The sequence below is a fragment of the Panthera pardus genome, unplaced genomic scaffold, assembly GCF_024362965.1.
Source record: "Panthera pardus isolate Hobbes unplaced genomic scaffold, ASM2436296v1 HiC_scaffold_1, whole genome shotgun sequence".
Taxonomy (NCBI): Eukaryota; Metazoa; Chordata; class Mammalia; order Carnivora; family Felidae; genus Panthera; species Panthera pardus.
This window is the reverse complement of record NW_026526654.1, coordinates 87,322,424-87,343,322: the sequence shown is the minus strand read 5'-3', so window position 1 is coordinate 87,343,322 and position 20,899 is coordinate 87,322,424.

Genomic DNA, 20,899 nt, shown 5'->3' with positions numbered 1-20,899 from the left:
CATCCAGGGCAACGGTGTGAACATCACCGGCTCCGGTGCCACCACGTCAACTGTGTCCTTTACACGGACGTGGGCTATGACCCTCGTGATAATTTCCAGAAGGTACTCACTTCCATTTATGTTCAATTAATACTAGCTGCCATAATGAACTCCAAAATCTGAGGGAGTTAAACCTATGACATGGCTTCTCGCTTAGGTAACAATACTGAGTTTTTCTGGTTGGCGTGCACTGCAAGGAAATCCATACATGCAGACTCCTTTCAGGGAGGGGCTCTGGCATCTATAATTTGAGGGCTCATGAGGTCATGCTTAGGGTTGTCGCCACTTCCTTCCATTCCAGCAAGGAACGCAATTTATCCAATTCGAACAAGAGTTCCAACAGAACATTCTTCGCTCGAGGAGAAAAATTCTAAAATGCCACTGTAGAATTCTACAATTATATTTTTTGTCACTTTTAAAGACGCTTCATTTAACTTATTCATTTTCCTCCTTTCCTTTTTTATGTATAAAATGCAACGTGTGAGCTTTGGTTTTAGTAAGCACAACGGGCTTACACACGCACGGTGGTTCAGTATTATGAATAAATATTCGCAGTTGATTTTGAATAAAATGCAACTAGCGTCCTGACATCACACTTTCCCAGGTTGCTCTTCAGGCTTGCCCAGACGAGGAACAAACATTCTTCCCATAGGCGAATCTACTCCTCTTTTCACTCCGCCCAGGGGTCCCTTGACCAGCCTTCCCACTCACGGCAGCGTGTGGAAAGCAGGGGTGTTACCAACCACAAGGAGATCACATTCCAGAAACGGAGTGATAATTGCCTAAAGTGTTCAAAAGGAGACATAGTTGGAGGATGTGTTGTTCCAGGGGCAGACTCTAAAACTCCCAATAGTAGATTTAAGTGGCAAGAAAATGCGATTATCAATTACAGTTTCCTTGATACTCCGAGACGGGTTTGTGTTAGCACGCTGAAGCACAGAACACCTTTGAGAGGCTGGCTGGAGTTCAAAGTTCATGGAGGCAGCACCACGGATGGTGCAGATCATGATAAAGGTGCGGCCAACATTAAATGAATGGAGTTAGGGAACTGTAGTATCGGCTCACCGGAGACAGGTTCCAAAGGGTTTGGAAGGGAAGTCTTTTTCAGTTAGAGCCTTTAAAGGAGACGGCAGTCACAGCCGCCATCTTTTATGTGTTGGTTTGTTTGTTTAACTGTTGAGAGAGAGCAAGCAGGGGAGAGACAGAGAGGGGAGACAGAGGATCCCAAGCGGGCTCCGTGCTGACAACTGTAAGCTCGACGTGGGGCTCCAACTCAAGAACCGCAAGATGGTGACCCGAGCAGAAGTCTGACGCTCAACCGACAGAGCCACCCAGGTGCCCCCCAACTGCCAACTTGATCTCAGCCTTGGGAGACTCTGAGCAGAGGACCCAGCTAAGCTCTGACGACTCCTGATTCGGAAACTGTGACATAATACATAGATGTTATTTCAAGTTGCCATTTATGTTCATTTCTCATGCAATCACAGGAAACTAGAAGACTGGGAGATACCCCGTACTGCTCTCTCTCTTTACCCCCAAACTCCACCTATATTGCACTAACATCTAATATCTCAGATTTCATTAATCCACTTCTCTATCCCTGTTGTTCTTACCTTGGCCCACACCATCACCACCTCTCAGCTGGATCGCTCTGAGGTTATTCTAATTGATCTCGCCACTTTTAATCTGTTCTCTAGAAATCCATTTCTATCCTGAAGAATGACTGATTTTGAAACTCTGATCATGTCATTCTTCACTTAAAATCTTTCAATTTCTTCACATCAAAGCTACTCTTTAGTGAAACGGTATGTGCAAGGCCCTGGGATGAAAACCTTTCCGAATAGAATTCCAATTAATCCCGACAGTTTCAGGATATAGGCACTATTAGTATCTTGAATTTTCTTAAGGTGTCTTTTGTTTTTGAAAGTAGGCTCCATGCTCATGGTGGGGCTCAAATTCACAAACTGAGCTCAGCGATCAGGAGTCACTTGCTTTAAGGACTGAGCCAGCCAGGCACTGCTGTCATTATGCTAATTTGTAAATGGAAGGCCCTGAGGCTTACTGAAGCTAAATAATTTCCCCAGGGGTACACAGTTGTGGAGGATTAGCCGACCCTGACGTCTTTCTGTTTCTCGAACAAACGCCTTCTCTCGCACCTGCCAGAATATTCACCTTGCCCAGGAAACCTCAGCCATCTGCTCTCACCCCTGCTCCTCTCTTATCCTGCAGGACTCAGGTTACAGTTTATTTCTCCAAAATGCCTTCCCTGAACTTCTGGAGGATATTAGGTCCCCCTGCTGTGCACTTGTAATTTCCTTTCTAAACTATCTCTGTGTAGGCTTATGATCAAGTGATCTCAATGTCCCTGCAAACTCTAAAAATGACTATGATTTCCCCAAGTTTAGAGCAGTTTCTCATAAGAAGTTGGAAATAGATTGCTTTGTATCTTTAAAAACTTTTTTCCCATAAACTCTGATAATTCACTGGAGCTTATCATTTTATTTATTCTTGAGGATGCCGCCTATGTAATTGTATTTTAAAATAGTCCATCATTATGATGATATGATTAGACATCTGGAAATACAAATAAAAGCATCTTTTGGGTATTCTGCTCAGAGAAGAATAATAAACTGCCTGTCTGGCAACAACAACATGTCACTTCCTCAAGCTGAAATGTTGTCTCATTTTTCCGGACCCAAATAGACTCGACTAATGTTCTCATAAGAAAGTGACACAGCCAAAGAGCCCTTGCCTCAGCACTATTAGGGCCACCATTATTCCACCATAATAGATGTGTTGTCTCACATATTCTAGAACCATTTGGGAACCATCAAAGAGACAAAATGATAAAGATTAAAAGTTATTATGGTTACTTTCGGAGCCGTAGTTAGACTAATGCATCTTCAGTAAGGACAGCTTACCCATCAAGAACAGTTTTAGAATGATCTGTTAACTTTTTCATAGAGAAAATTACTAAGGAGGAAAAGAAAGGATCGTAGGCACGATCCTTGTAAACATTGATATTTATCTGGCAAAAATACAGGCTGAGAGGAAGACAGAAGAACATGAAGGGTGTGGAATTATAGACACAATGCCATAGACTGTTTCTTTGCTGTGTTTATACAGTCCTATCAAATAGCTATTTTAACAACACAACCCCAGGCAACCTCTTGATGGCATGTTATAGAATGGTTAGAATGGTTTAATGTTTACAGTGGATTAGAGTAGACACAAACAAACAAATAAAAGCATTAAATGTTTTATTCGACTGTACTTCTTTTAAGAAGAGAAGAAAATAAACAATGTAGATGAAGACCACATAACAATGCAATATAATAGTTAAAAACATGAGGTTCAAGTTGCTATTGGGGTATGGGATATTTTTTAAGTTCAATGAAAACTGCATTAGTTAAGCCTCTTTGGGATGCAAGTAAAAGCCCGGATTTAACTAATTTGACTACGAAACTTTTCTTGAACACCAAGAGTAAAAATGCATATGGGGCACAGATAAATAGCTCAAGGGGCACCAAGCACCATTAAGACTGGGTTTGGAGGTACCTGGGTGACTCAGTCGGTTAAACATTGGACTTCAGCTCAGGTCACGGTGTCACAGTTCATGAGTTCAAGCCCCACATCAGGCTCTCCGCTGTCAGTGCGGAGCCTACTTTGGATCCTCTGTCCCCTTCTCTCTCTGCACCTCCCCTACTCGTACTCTCTCTCTCTCAAAAACAAACAAACAAACAAACAAACTGTGTTTGTGTCCCTCATGTCTGCTTCCCTCAGTGGATTGACTTCATTGTTTCTTCCTTGAGGATGGTTTTTTACACATGATGAAAACACAAACTCTAATAACTACAAAGTTTTGTCTTAGGACCTCAGTCACCTGAGAGACATTTCCTTCACACCGTCTCCGGTCTCAAGTAGGAAAGTTGGCCAGGAAATTGGCTCAGTGATGCATTTTGGAGTGAGAGCCACATCTGGCTCAACCAATTGTGATTGTATTAAAAAATGGAAGCTCCTGAGAACAAAAGATGGGTAGAGACAGGTCATATTCATAGAAGCCTGATTTGGGTCGGTTCGAATCATGGACAGCTACTCTACTAACACAGGTGAGAGGTATAACAGTTTATGACACTAATAGAAGAATTTCCTAGCAATGAAATAACTTAACAATAGACATTGGGGTCATCACGATGGAATAGGAAGTCCCAGCCCTAGTTTCCCCACAAAAACAATGATTTAACTAGACATGTGGACCCAACTGTTGGCATTTAGGTAATCCCCAAATCCAGGTAAGCGGTTGCAGTAAACCAAGGGAGCCCAAAGCTGAGAAGAGCTGCACTGAAATGCATCAGAAGATCAATTTCCCTTTTCCTGTTTCAGCTCCTCTCCCAAGCTAGCGGAGGACAGCACTGGGAGAGGACAACCCTACTAGCTACTTCTCCCTCGGGGAGCAGGAGAAGAGTAGGGCATTCATGCACCCAACATTCTGGTTCTCCAGAGGGCTACCCGAGGGTCTAATTTGTCTTATTTCATTCGGAGCCCCGATGGAACTAGCTCAGTTTGTATGCCTATGAGGGGCCGCTGTAAACAAAGAAGGATGCGGAGTGGCTGGCTGTAGCTGGCACGGCTTGGCGTGAGTGGGAAAAGAGGCACGACTCAAATCTTCTCCCCCAGGAAGGGGGACGAGAAGTGGGACGTGTGTTCGGTGTTCCAGTTTTTCTGATGGCTGCCTGAAGGACTGGCACCTGTTTGCCTGTCTTAGGGCACTGATGGGAAGTCAGCACACATTCGATGCCTGGCAGCTGGTGAGAACAAGAGAGAATTAGGCCTTACTGCTGTAGAACCAGAAACTTTCAGGGTCACCCAGAGACACCAGGTAGAGCTAGAGATCATAGGCTCCTGAGGAAGAAGCTGGCTGTGCCTCTCTACTTGATAAATTCCTCGTACAGGCCTAGAGAAGTCACATCTTCCCCCAAAAGTTTTTAGGTGCCCCTAAAATCTCTAGTGGGGCTGTTTAATGAGCATCTTCCCTTGTATGCAATCAATCCCTAAGGACTGGGAGAGCTGGATGGTTTTACAAATGGGCACATTCCAACACCGAGTTATAAAACAATAAAGAAACAAAGAAAGGAGCCACCATAAAAAGAACAAAATAAAACTCCAGAAATTAATCCTAAAGAATGCGAGATATATAAATTACCTAAAGAACTCAAAAGAATTGTCATAAAGGCACTCTGTGAGCTCAAGAAAATAATACATTAATAAAACAAAAAGATCAACAAAGAGATAGAAAATATAAAAAAAGAAACAAACAGAGATTCTGGAGCTGAGCAATACTATAATGTCCTTCAAAATGAAGGATAATTAAAGATTTTCCCAGATTGGGGAAAAAAAAAAAAAAAAAGAAAGGCTAAGAAAGCTCATCACCAGTAGACCTGCCTTACAAGAAATGACAAAAGGAGTTAAAGGTAAATATATAGACAAATATGGAGCACCAAAATACTGTAACGGTGGTGCATGCATCCTTTTTTTTTTATTCTGGTATGTAAGTTAAAAGATAAAAGTATAAAAAATAACTTTAACTATAAAAATATTCTAATGGATATGCAAAACAAAAAGATGTAATTTGTGACATCAGTTACAAAGTGTGGAGAGAAGGAGAAGCGACGTGTGGACTATTTGTACATGGTTGAAGTTAAGTTGTCATCAGCTTCGACTAGATTGTTATACGTGCAAGATACATAAGGCCCCAGGTAACTGCAAAGAAAATATCTGTAGAAGATACAAATAAAGGAAACAATAAGTAATCAAAGCATGTCACTACGAAAAAAATCAAAGAATCACATGGGAAGACAGAAGGAGGGGAAAGGATGGACAAAAAAGCTGTAAGATCGAAAAAAAAGCAATGAAGAAAATGGTAATAGTAAGTTCTTCCTATCAGTTATTACTCTAAATGTAAATAGATTAAACTCCCAAATCAGAAGAGTAGATGAATGGATTAAAAAAATGATCCAACTATAAGCTAGCTGTAAAAGACAGATTTTAGATTCAAGGACACACCCAGCTTAACAGTGAAAGGATAGAAAATTATATTCCATGGGGCGCCTGGTGGCTCAGTCAGTTGAGCATCTGACTTTGGCTCAGGTCATGATCTCACGGTCTGTGAGTTCAAGCCCTGCGTCGGGCTTGGACTCTGTACAGTGTGCTGACAGCTCGGGACCTGGAGCCTGCTTTGGATTCTGTGTCTCCCTCTCTCTCTGCTCCTCCCCTGCTCACATTCTGTCTCTCTCTCAAAAATAAATAAAGATTAAAAAAAAATTTTTTTAAAGAAAATTATATTCCATGCAAATGTTAATCAAAAGAAAATAGGGATGTCCATACTTATCCCAGACAAAATAGAATTTAAGTTAAAAACTGTCACAGGACACAAAGAAGGAGAATATAAAATGGCCAAAAGGTCAGTACATTAAGAAGATAAAACAATTATATACTGACCTAACATCAGAGCACACACACATGAAGCAGACTTTGACAGAACTGAAGGAAGAGACAGCAACACCATAATAGTGGGAAAGTTGAATACCCCATTTTCAATAATAGATACAAGATCCAGACAGAATATCAATAAGAAAACAGAAGACTAAACACTATAGACCAAAGGAATCTATACCTGGTAGAAATCTACACCTGGTAGAAATACCAGGACATTCTACCCAACTATACTAAAATGTACACTCCTCTCAAATGCACACGGTGCATTCTCCAAACTCGACCAAATAGGCCTCAAATCAAGTCTAACAAATTTAAGAAAGTTAAAATCATACTGAATATCCTTTCTGACTACAATGAAACTAGAAATCACTGGCTGAAAGAAAGCTGGAAAATTCACAGACATGTGGAAATTAAATAATACCTTCTTGAACAATGAATCAGTCAAAGAATAAACCAAAAGAGAAATTAGAAAACATCTTGAGACACATGAAAATAAAAACAAAGTGCACTAAAACTACAGGATGCATCAAAAATTATAGGAAGAGGGAAGTTTACAGCAATAAAGTACACATCCAAAAAATAAGATCTCAACTGAATAGCCCAACTATATAACCCAAAGAAGTAAGAACAGCAACAAAAGAAGGCCAAAGTTGGCAAAAAAGGACATAACTTAGAGCAGAAATAAATGAAATAAAAAACAGAAAAACAATAGAAAAAATAATAATAAATGAAGAGTTGGCTTTCTGCAAAGATCAACAAATTTGACAGACCTTAGGAAAAAAGAGGGTAGACTAAAAAAATCAGAAATTAAAGAGAAGGCATTACAACTGATACCACAGAAATTCAAAGATTACAGTAGACTAATAGACTACTAATTGGCAATTACATGCCAATGAACTGGATAACCTAGAAGAAATGGACAAGTTTCTGGCAAGCTACAATCTACCAAGACTGAATCATTAGAAATAAAAATGTAAATAGACCTGTAACTAATAAAGAGATTTAATTAATAATAAAAAAAATCTCTCAATGAGGAAAAGCTCAGGACCAGATCGCTTCACTGGTGAATACAGTCAAACATTTGAGGAAGAATTAACACTAGTCCTTGTCAAACTCTTCCAAAAAAATTGAAGAGAAGGGAATACTTCCAAATTCATTTTATGAGGCAAGCTTTAATTTGATAGCAGAGATAGCAAAGGAAAACAAGAAAAGAAAACTACAGGCAAATATCCCTCAATGTAAATGCAAAAATTCCCGGAAAATATTGGCAAACCAAATTCAACAGCCCATTAAATGAATCATACACCATGACTGATGGGAATTATCTCTGGGATGCAAAGATGGTTCAAGTAAGTAAAAAAAAAAAAAAAAAAAATCTGTTTGCAGATGAAATGATCTTATATGCAGAAAACCCTAAAGATTTCAGCAAGAAAATAAAAGGTTAGAACTAAAAACAAAAACAAAAAAAATTGTAAAGTTACAGAATACAAAATCAACCTGCAGAAATCAATTGTAATAGTATACACAAAATAACTAATAATCTAACAAGGAAGTGAAGAGAGCAGTCCCATTTACAAAAGAAAATGAATAAAATGCTCAGGTCTGAGTTCAACACTGGAGATGAAGGACTTGTGCACTGAAACTACAACATTACTGAAAGAAATTAAATACAATACAAATAAATGAAAGATATCCTATGTTCATGGATTGGAATACTTTATATTTTTAAAATGGCCCAGGGTTCCTGGGTGGCTCAGTAGGTTGAGCGTCTGACTTCGACTCAGGTCATGATCTTGCAGTTCGTGGGTTTGAGCCCCGCGTTGGGCTCTGTGCTGACAGCTTGGAGCCTGGAGCCTGCTTCGGATTCTGTGTCTCCCTGTCTCTCTGCCCCTCCCCTGTTCATGCTCTGCTGTCTCTCTCACTCTCTCTCTCTCTCTCTCTCTCAAGAATAAAAATAAAAATTAAAAAAAAACTAATAAAATAAAAATAAAATAAAATGTCCATACCATCTAAAGTAATCTACAGAGTCAATGCAATTTTTACCCAATTCACAATAGAAATTTTTACAGAAATAGAAAAATAATTCTACAAATTATATGGAAGTACAGAGGACTCTGAATATACCAAAACCAATATTGAATAAGAAAAAGCTGGAGGCTTCGTACTTCCTGGTTTTAAAATATATTACAAAGCTACAGTACTCAAAACATTATGATACTGACATAAAAACAGACATATAAAACAATTAAACAGAATAGAGAATGAAGAAAACTCACGCATGTATGGTCAAATTATCTTTGACAAGGATGCCAAGGCTACACAATGACAAAAACAAATGATGTTGGGAAAACTGGATACCCACATGCAAAAGAATAAAATTAAACATGTTTCTTATACTGTACACGAAAATGAACTCAAAATGGATTAGAGACCTGAAAATATAAAACTCCCAGAAGAAATCATAGGGGAAAATCTTCATAATATTGGTCTGGTAGTGATTTCTTGGCTGTGATACCAAAAGCAAGGGCAATAAAAGCAACAATAGACAAATGGGACGACATCAAACTAAAAAGCTTCTGCACGGCAAAGAAAACAATCAACAATGTGAAAGGGCAACCTATGAAATGAGGGGAAATATCCGTAAACCACATATCTGAAAAGGGAATTCATGTCCTAATATGTATTTTTAAAACTCCTACAATTTAATAGCAAATTTTTGATTTGCATGTCCCTGATGATTGGTGATGTTGAGCATCTTTTCATATACTTGTGAGCCATTCATATGTCTTCTCTGGACAAATGTTTAATCAACTCATTTACCTATTTTATTTTATTTTATTTTTAAATTTTTATTTATTTCACAGAGAGAGAGGCAGAGAGAGAGGGAGACAGAGGATCTCAAGCAAGCTCTGCACTGACCGCTTTCTGCCTGATGCGGGGCTCAGTTGGCTAAGTGCCAGCTCAGGTCATGATCTCACAGTTCGTGAGTTCGAGCCCACCCCATGAGGGACTCCAAATCACAAACCGTGAGATCGTGACCTGAGCCAGAGCCAGATGCTTCACCGACTGAGCCACCCGGTCACCCATCACCTCAAACCTTTTAAGATGCCTATTATCAAAAAGACAAGAGATAACAAGTTTTAGTGTGGATATGAAGAAATCGGAACGCTTATATGCTGTTAGTGGGAATGTGAAATGGTATAGACAGTTTAGAAAACAGTATGGACGTTCCTCAAAAAAATTAAAACAGAACTACCACGTGATCCAGCAATTCCATTTCTGGGTATACACTCCGAAGAATTAAAAGTTTGATCTTGAAGAGCAATTTGCACTCCGGTGTTCACCTCTCTCCGCAGTCAAGAGGTGGAAAAAACCGAAATGTCCATTGATGGATGAATGGATAAAGAAAATGTGATATATGCTTGTGGCGGAATAGTATTGAGCCACAAAAGAAAAAATGAGGAAATCCTGTCGTATGCCACAACATGGATAGACCTTGAAGGCATTATGTTAAGTGAAATAAGACAATCACCAAAAGAGAAATGCTGTATGATTGCACCCATGTTTGGCCTCTAAAGTGGTCAAACTCATAGAAACAGAAAATAGAATGGCTGTTGCCAGGAGCTGGGAGGAGAGGGAGAAATAGGGAATTCGTGTTCAATGGGTAAAGAGTTTCCATTGCACAACATGAAAAAATTCTAGAGATCTGTTCAACACGGTGCTTGCAGTTAACAATACTGTACGTTTGAATTTTTGCTACGAGGGTAGATCTTGTGTGTCTTTTACCCCAATAAGAAAAACTTGAAAATATTAGGTGTACTTTACTGCTAAAAATATAAAATAATTAAACTATGTATATCGAATTGCCCTTATCAATGCCCTGTGCTGAGAAAGTAAAAATACAGCTGTTACAATTCCTTTCATTTTTATATATTAGTTTTCTACCTTTTACTAAAGGACTTTCCATCTTGCTTAAAAAACACAAGAAACTCTATTGGACATTTAGAAAAGATTTCACTAAGTTATATTTTAATAATATGGGAACTGAGACTTATATGAGTGACACAAATTTCCCAAGAATGTGCCACCCACTGGGGCGCCTGGGTGGCTCAATCGGTTAAACGTCCGATTTTGGCTCAGGTCATGATCTTGTGGTTTGTGAGTTCGAGCCCCGCATTGGGCTCTGTGCTGACAGCTCGGAGCCTGGAGCCGGCTTCGGATTCTGTGTCTCCCTCTCTCTCTCTGCCCCCCCCCCCCAACTCATTCTCTCTCTCTCTCTCTCTCTCTCAATAATAAATAAACGTTAAAATAATTTAAAAAAAAATTAAAAAGAATGTGCAACCCATTATGGGCAGAGCACAGACTAAACCACAATCTTCTTGATTCCAAATCCTGAAAACTCATAATCAAAGCACAACATGTTGTGCATCCAGATCTTTAAAGAAATACACTTGTAAAAGAAGCTACCGTGTACGAATCATTCTTTAGCACGATAGAAGTTAAGGACAATTCTCCTCTTCAAGATAATGTCTCCCCTGATTTAGTTTGATTGATGTTCTCTCAGAACAAATTCCTCTCCCCCTTCCATTGTGCTGTGATACATTACTCCAAGCCGCCTTTGCGTAAACACATCAAGAGCCATTTTGGCTGGTGTGGGAAATTGTTAGGGCTGATAGGAACAGAAACACTTGCTGTGGTTCTCTCTAATGGGCCCTAAATTAAGACTGTCGGAATCTTGCGTCAGGTGAAATTAGACAGGAGAAAATGTGCCAACGAATCCAATCGGGAAGACTGTCAACTGGTAATAGGTGAAAATTGTACCTTACATCTGGACGAGTCGGACATCTTAATGAAGGTACTTTCCCAAATCTGCCGCGACGGCATCATCGTGCCCCCTCAACATATGGTTGACATCCTATAGCTTCACAGGCCTGTGTGGTTAATGTAGTGAATAATGTAAATGTTTCTATCAAGAAAGGGTTCGATTTTATCCCAGATTTCGAGTATTGAAAGCTTCTCGAGTGAAATAAGTCAGTGACGCTGTTCTCCTGATTTTAAAAATAATATCAGCATTGCCAATTTAGTGAAGGAGATAACCAGATGGCGAATTATTTTCCTGAGCATTTTATTTCAAGAGGGTTAATACATCAGCGTAACTCTTCCGTGTGTTCTGCCCGTAGATTTGAATCCAAGAAACACACAAAAATTCTTTTTTAATGTATTAATCTAAATAATTGCCCGGTGATTTGATAGTTAGGGTGATCTTAAAAATATTTGTCAATAACCTAAAATTCAAGAAATACGGCTTTACAGGTGCTTAAAAGGTCACACTCTTAGAACCTTTTCGGGAAAGTTTCGTCAACATTCAGATGGACAGCGGACAAGGCGCAAGACCAACACCAAGTGGCTACGATGGTGTGAAAAGAGACAAGAATTAAATGACAGGAGAAATCCGAATCCACATAAGAACATGAAGGTAGATTTAAATTCAGGTAATCTCTTCTTCCCTTGGCACAGTCGTTTTACATAATAATTTTACATAATAATTTTGTTTTCAATGCATGCTATGCTTGGATCCATATATAATGCCTAAGGTATTATAAAATGCAATGAAATCAAATTATTATCTTGCTAAATGTTAGGGACAATTAAACAAAACCTGTTATTCTAAGATTTAAGAGGAAAATTTTCATTTTTGTTGGGACTGTCTGGGAAAATGGGAACGTGGTACTCATTTGCTTTATCTTCCACCTGAACAAACCACTAAACCACTTTTTGATTCAAAAAGGAGTCAAGGGACACCTGGGTGGCTCAGTGGGTTAAGCGTCTGACCTCAGCTCAGGTCATGATCTCGCGATCTGTGAGTTCGAGCCCCGTGTCAGGCTCTGTGCTGATGGCTCGGAGCCTGGAGCCTGCTTCAGATTCTGTGTCCTCCTCTGTCTCTGCCCCTCCCCTGCTCACACTCTGTGGGTCTCTCTCTCTCTCTCGCTCTCTCTCAAAAATAATAAACATAAAAAAAAATTACAAAGGAGTCAAAATGGGGAAGAAAACACCATCCATACTGAAAATAGGATACGATTGTAACTCCACGGTGCAAAATCAGAGAACATTTGCCAAATTCTGCAGTTTGGATGAAAACAAAAGAGGAAATTTAGGGTCAACCTATATGTGAGCACAGAACAGTGGGCAGAAGACTGGAATGTTCTAAAACACTGTCAAATAGGGGCGCCTGGGTGGCTCAGTCGGTTGGGTGTCCGACTTCGGCTCAGGTCATGATCTCACGGTTCTTGAGTTCGAGCCCCGCATCGGGCTCTGTGCTGAACACTTGCCCAGAGCCTGGGGCCTGCTTCGGGTTCTGTGTCCTTCTCTCTCTGCCCCTTCTCTACTAGTGCTCTGTCTCACTCTGTCTCTCAAAAATAAATAAATGTAAAAAAAAAAAAATTTAAAGCACTGTCAAGTAGAACTAATTGGAAAGGTGAAAGAGAGAGAGGGAGATTTGTGGGTTTTTTTCTTGTAGCCATTTAGATTTTCTTTTGTTTTAATAAACTTTATTAACTATGATACGTATATATATACATATATATATAACTGACCCATTTCAAGTGAACAATTTGATGAGATTAGACAAATGTATGCATCTATGTAACCACGAACACACTCAAGATGCAGAACATTTCCATCACCCCCAAAAGCTTCTTCAGACAAATTAGCATTAGTTTCCTCCCCCCCTTATCCTTGGCCCCAGGAACCACTGATCTTTCTAGAATCTCATATGAATGAAATGCTGCGATATGCACCCTATCGCACCCACTTTCGCTCAGTCTAATGTCGTTGTGATTCCTCCTTCACTCACTTTGCTCCTTTTATCACTGAGTTCTTTTTCTTTGCCCAGATGAACCACATTTTTCAAAACCCATTTACTATCTGATATACATTTTGACTTGTTTCTAGATTTTGACTGTTATGAATAAAGTTTCTACGAATATTCATATGCCAGCCTTTGTATGCCATCTATTTTTATTTTTATTTAGTAAATACCTAAGAGTGGAATTGTTGGGTCACATGGTAAGTGTATGTTTAACTTTATAAGAAACTTCTAATACATTTTCCAAATCAGTTATACCTTATACGTTTCTCAGCAATTTACAAGTATCCCAGTTGTCCTACGTGCAATTCAAAACGTGTTAGTGCCGGCATTTTAAATTGTACCCATCCTAGTAGATGTGTGGTGGCATTTTAGATATTTCATTGGTGACTAATGATGTTGAACATCTTTCATATGTCTCCTTCGTGTAAGGTCTGCTCAACTCTTTTGGCAATTTTTAAATTAGCTTGTTTTCTTATAATTGAGCTGCGAAACTACTTTTTATATTCTGAATATAAGTGTTTGTCAGATTAAATATAATATTTACAATTGCTGCTGTAACAAATTACCAAAAACCCAGAGGCAACACAAAGTCCCGAAAGTCAGAATTCCGAAATTTCTTACAAGGCTGAAACCAAGGTGTTGGCAAGGCTCCGTTCGTTTCCGGAGGCTCTAGGAGGGACGCCATCTCCTTGCCTTCTTCCGTTATCTAGAGACCACCTGTACCTGCACCCCTGGCCATGGACCCTCCTTCCATCTTCACAGCCAGCAGTGTAGCATCTTTAAATCCCTCCTAGCATCTCATCACCTACCCTCACATGAGGACTTTTGCGTTCACATCAAGTTTACTCAGTCGGAGATAACTTCCCCATCTCAAGATCTTTAACTTAGTTACGTCACAAAGCCCTCTTAACCACTGAAGGGAACACAGGTTCTGGGGATTAGGACACGGACATCCTTTGGGGCCATGATTCAGCCTACCATATTATATAACAAATATTTTCTCCCAGCAATGGCTTCCCTTTTCCTTGTAATTTTTAAAAAATGTTTATAGTGCTTGCTTCGGCAGCACATATACTAAAAATTTTTATATCTACTTGTTTTTTGAGAAAGAGAGCATGAGCTCAAGTGGGGGAGGAGCAGAGAGAGAGGGAGAGAGAGAGAATCCCAAGCAGGCCCATCCTGGTCCCAGTGGTGTCAGTGCAGAGCCCAACATGGGGCTCGAACTCACGAACTAGGAGATCATGACATGAGCCAAAACAAGAGTTGGATGCTTAACCTACTGAGCTACCCAGGCACCCCTTCCCTTTTTATTTTCTTAAGTGTGCATTTAGAAGAAGAAACATTTTGATTACTTTTGATAATTTTGATAAAGTCTGATTTATTACTTTTCCTTTATGGTTTGTGCATTAGGGTCATATTGTAAAATATTCGCCTCCAAGTTTAAAGCTATAAATTGCTTTCTAAGTAAAGCTTTACATGAATCACACACATTGGAATTTATTGTTTTCCCCAGTTATCTTTTTTCATTATCATTCAGTTCAAAATATTTTATCATTTCCCTTTTGATATCTGCTTTGACCCACATGTTATTTTAAATTGTGCTGTTTAATTTTCAAACATTTGGACATTTTAGATATCCTGTACTTTTCTGTTTTTAATATAATTCCATTGTGATCAGAGATTATACTCTACAATTTCAATTTCTTTTAACTATTGAGACTCGTTTCATGGCCTATTGTCTATAACCATGTGCATTTATAAAAAATGTATATTATGGTTCTCTTGAATACAGTGATCCATAAATGTCAATTTGATCAACTTGGTTGATAGCTTTGTTCAATTAATTTATGGTTTATTAATTATATGTGTTCTTGTTTTATTAATTTCTGAGATAGAAGTATTTATTCCTCTCTATAGTTACATATGTTTGCTCTTCAAGTATTTTTTTACTTTCTATATTAGTTATATACACATTTTAAATAGTTATGTCTTCTTTTTGGATTGACCTTTTTCTCTTTTTCAAATGTTTTTCTTTATGCCTGGCAGTCTTCCTTGCTGTGAATGCTACTTTTTCAAATTTTAATATAGCCACTCCAGTTTTCTTATGATTTGTCTTTGCATGATATATATTAATCAGTGTTCTTGGCTTTCACCCATCTGTTTCTTTAGAAAAACAAGGTTTTTAAAAACATAGATATGTTGGAATATTTAAATACACACACGCAAACACTTGGGTTTAAATCTGCCTTATTTTTTGTTTTCCATTTGCCTTATCTTTTTTGTTGTTGTTCCTTTTTTCTTGACTTATTTTACTAATTTTTTTTAAGGTTTATTTGAGTGAAAGAGAGAGAGAGAGTTGGGGGAGGCGCAGAGAAAGGGGTGAGACACAGAATCTGAAACAGGCTCGTCTCTGAGTTGTCAGGACAGAGCCCGACGCGGGGTCGAACCCATGACCGGAGAGATTAGACCTGAGCCGAAGTTGGACACTTCAACGACTGGGCCACCCGGGTGCCCCTTTTCTTGCCCTTTTTTTTTTTTTTTTTTTTGGATTGAATATTTTTATAATTTCACTTGATTTCTACTATTGGCTTAGTATACCTCTTATTTTTATTTTCCATTGGTTGCTGTAGAGATAACAATATGGATCTCTAACTTATCGCCGTCTATCAATAGTATTGTATCACTGCGTAAGGTAAGAACCAGACCGCAGTATGCTTCTTCCCACATCCTGTCCTTTGCGCTGTTCTCACCCTTTTCGTTTCCACACGTTATAAACTCCACTACGTAGTGTTATCATTTTTATTAACAATCAGCTACCTTGGGACTTGGGGGTGGCTCCGTCGGTTAAGTGTCAGACTCTCGGTTTCCGCTCAGGTCGTGATCTCACAGTTCGTGTGTTCGAGCCCCACATCAGGCTCTGGGGTGACAGTGCAGAGCCTGCGTAGGGTTCTCTCTCTCCCCGTCTCTCTTTGCCCCGGCTCGTGCTATCTCTCTCTCTCTCTCTCTCAAAACTAATAAATAAACTTAAAAAGAAATCAACTATGTTCTGAAGACATTTTTAATGAGAGAAAAATGTCTTTTACTTTTCCCTACATACTTAGTCATTTCCTGTACTCTTCCATTTCTTTGTGTACATCCAGGTTACCGTACTGTATTATTTCCTTTAAAACGAAAGAAGTTTCTTTCACATTTCTTGCAATACAGATCGGCAGCTAATAATTCTGTTTTTGATTGAGAAAATCCTTATGTTGCCTTCATTCTTTTTGTGTTAAGTTTTTTTTTTTTTAATTCCAGTTAGTTAACATACAATGTAGTGTTAGTTTGAAGTTGTAGTTTGTTTGTAGTTTGTAGTTTGAAGTCGAAGTTAGTTTGTAGTGTTAGTATGTAGTTGGACATAGCGATTCAACACCTCCATACATCACCGGGTGCTCAGCAGAGCAAGGGACTCCTTAATCCCCATCACCTGTGTAACCCATCCCCCCACCCACCTCCCCTCTGGAAACCATCAGTTTGTTCCCCATAGTTCATCTGGTTCGTGGTTTGCCTCCTTCTATTTTTACCCCTTGTTCATTTGCTGTGTTTCTTAAATTCCACATACGAGTGAGATCATATGGCATTTGTCTTTCTCTCACTGCCACGTTTTGTTTACCTTAACACCCTCTAGCTCTATCCACGTTGCTGCAAGTGGCAAGATTTCCTTCTTTTGTATTGTTGCCTTCGTGCTTAGAAAAATATGTTCATGGGGTATAAAATCAGAATGGGGCTTTCTTCTTCCTTTCAGCATGTGACAGACGCTGTATTATCTCCTGCCGGGCATGGTGTCTGACTGGAGTTTCTCGTCACTCTTAGTTTCACACCTCTGTGTGGGGTACGGTCTTTTTTTACTGTAACTCTGAAAATTTTTCCCTTCATGCCTATTTTACAACAACCTACTTGCGCCAATGACGGTGTGGCCTTCTTTTTGCTTGGTGCGTATTAAGGTTCCTGGATCTACAGACTTCTGGTATTTTACAAATTTGGAAAATACCTTGGCCATTATTTCTTCCATCTCTTTCTTTGGCCACTCCTCTCTTGAGGTCTCTAAGTAAATGCATGTTAGATTGCTTTGCGTTGTCCCACAGGTCACTGGTCACTGAGGCTCTAGTTTTATTTATTTTGTTTCATTTTCCTGTCTCTTTTCATTGTTTCAGTTTGGACAGTTTCTATCATTTTTGAGTTTATGAGTTTTTCTTCCATAGCAATCTAGTCTGGCATTTATATCATCCAGTGAATTTTTTTATTTCAGATTGTTTCTTAGTTCTAGAATTTCCATTTGGTTCTTTTTATATATTTTATTTCTCTGGGTATTATATTCATATTTTCATTTACTCTAAAGCATATTTTAAGAACTAATTTAGAGACCTTGTAGCCAACATTGTTACATGTTTTATTTCTGGATTTGTTTCTACTGACTATTTCTTTCCTGTTTATAGGTGACATGTTCCTGTTCTTGCAATGTCTAAATCTTTTTGGAAAGTAGACATTTTATCTATTGCTTAACAAATGCTACATTCTTTATTTCTTTACAGAATGTTGGACTTCATTGTGGCAAGCAATGCTATTATTTACACCAGTTAATCGCTTGACATTGATCAAGCTTTTAAAGGCAGGTTTAGAAGGCTCTTGGGTGGCTCCGTTGGTTGAGCGTCTAACTCTTGACTTCAGCTCAGGTCATGATCCCGGGGTAATGGAATCAAGCCCTGCATCAGATTCTGTGCTGAGCACAGAGCCTGCTTAAGATTCTGTCTCTCTCCACCCCTCTCCCCCACTCCTGCTTTCTCTCTTTATCTCTAAAATTAAAAAAAATACAGGCGGGTGTAGAATATTACTCTAATATCTCCCCTGAGTATCCCAGGTGTTCACTCTGACCTTTTAGAAATTAAAGGTATTCCCACCTTATGTTAACTCTGGTAATTATTCAGCTTACAACTCCCCAGTCGTTCTTGGAACTTCACCCTACACGTACACGGCTTAGGACTCAGTCACACGATGCAATATACAGGATACGTGGTTGAAGACTCCATTTTTGGTTTGTCAAGAAGAGAAGTTATTTGTAGCTATAAGTGCCCCATGGAGCTGTCGAGAGGACTGTAGAAAAAGACTCCAGGGTGAGTTTCCAGGAACGAGTCCCTAAAATACCCTCTGGCCGCCCTCCCCGTCAGAAGGACAATTCCTCAAGGCTGACGTGCTCAATCTGAACGTGCATTTTTAATGGTGCGACATCATCTTCAAAGAGGCAAAAATCGGTTCTTGCAGGGATGGAGTAAAACAAACCTTAGACTTTACAATGTTTGTGCTTCTGCAAAGCTCACACCTACCCAACACATCTTATCCCTTAGTATTTCATTTGTCTTAGCTGAATTTTTCTCCATAAAAAGTCATAGAAAGGACTTAGAAAAACTGACTTAGCGTGGATGCTGTAAGGGCCATGGCGTTATGTAGCGTCTCATTAGATGATGAGTCAGGGGTGGCCACAAGAAGGTGCACAGGAGAGGCACAGGGAAACAACAGTGTCCTCTACATAAAGGTCCCAAGCAATATGATGTAATGTGTAGCTAAAGTAACACACTGTTTGCAAAACAAGAGGTATGGTGAGAAACATAGTATTCAGCAGATATAAACGTACATGAGTACAAACTCTAGGATTGGCTTTGGGAGTCACGGAATAAGAAATTAAATAGAACGACACATAAAAATAGGACAAAAGTCTGTCAAACACCTTGGACTTTAGATAGGCTTTCAAAATAATTTTTTTTAAGTTCATTTATTTGTTTTGAGAGAGACAGAGACAACCCAGGTGGGGGAGGGGCAGAGAGAGGGGAAGCCAGAGAACCCCAAGCAGCCTCCTCACTGTCAGTGCGGAGCCCGACGTGGGGCTCAAACTCACGAAACCAGTGAGACTGTGACCTGAGCCAAAACCAAGAGTGGGACGTTTATCCGACTGAGCAATCCAGCGCCCCTGGATCGGTTTTAATAAGCTTTTTTGCTGTGTCTTTACTGAAAGAGGAAGGAATATGCTGCAAAAGTGTTTAAGTCCAGCAACCAGCACATTCCGCAAGAGATGTTCTGGCAAGGGGAAGAAGGTCTCAACAACAAGCTTGGGGAGATAAGCAGGGGCCAGATTAGAAAGGCTATTATAGGCCATGCTTAAAATGTTTATCTCTATCAGAAAAGCAACGGGAACATATTGAAGAGCTTTAAGCAGAGGAGTGGCGTATTATATTTGCATATTTTAAAAGTTCCTTCTGACTCATCTTGGAGAGTCGATCAGAGGGTGACAGGAATAAATGCCAGAGAATTCTTCCGAGGTTTTTTAAACAAAAAGAAAGGTTAAAAACTTGGGTTAAGGTGGTTAACAGTGCAGGTGACAGAAATAAGCATTTAAATATTCAGCGAAAGGACTGTGTTTTGGAATGTAACCGTGAGCACCACTCACACGTCAGGGGTCACTAAAGCCATAGGAATAGATGAAACCGTCAAGATTGTGTGATGTGTAGAGTGGGTTGGAGCTCAGGACAAGCCTCCACTATTCAGAATGGCAGAGGGGCGTGGGAGGCACGGTGGGGACCCAGGCAGATAACCAGGTGAGTGCCGTGTCCTGTTTACTAAGGAAAAGTTGTTTCTAGAACGTTCAGTAGTCCGAATGCTACTGATAAGACAGCAGGAGAAAACAAAAGCTAAATTCTTGCGTTTTTTCCTTTTTCCTTTTTCTTACTAAATAGTGAAAACCGTTTCAGCCATACATTTTCATTACGGTTTTTCATTTCTTCATTTTCAATTTTGCTCTATCCTATAAAATTTTACGTGCACTATTCTCCTTTGATCTTATAAATTACCAATGACTATAGTAACTTCCTCTCTACCGAATTGTTATTTTAGAGAATGTTATTTTCATTTTCAAGTGCTTTTATTTTTGTTGCGGTAGCAATGTACAGGAGGATTTGTGAAATTCACTTGCGGTCCCGTGATTACTTGGTTAGTCTCCCTTCCTATAGCATTGTTAATTGGGTTGCCTTTATTCCACGCTGACCCCACCCAGATCTTAAGCTGAAGAAACTTGATCAAATCCAACGTCCAGTTTCCCCCTCTCTCTACTTTCCAGCACTACTGTGGGGGTTTCTTTACTCTCCACACTTCTTTCATCGCTTCAGTGGGAATCTGGAAATAATTAGGTGTGTGCCCAGACTGTATAACCTGGCCCAGAAGCCAATCACAGATAATAGTTGAGTTGCTACAGCTCTCTTTCCTTCCACTGTAAACCACTGTGTGATTTTTGTTCTCTCCAACACAATCAGTGTTTTTGTGACTAGAACAATGTCGATGTCGGGGGCACTTTAAATTCCTTTTGAAGTCACTATCTGCTTAGAATTGAAGTTGAAAACCAACAGCAAATCTCCATTTGATTGAGCCATGATTTTTTTTTCTACACAATGTGATTACTGCACCCTCTGGCAACAA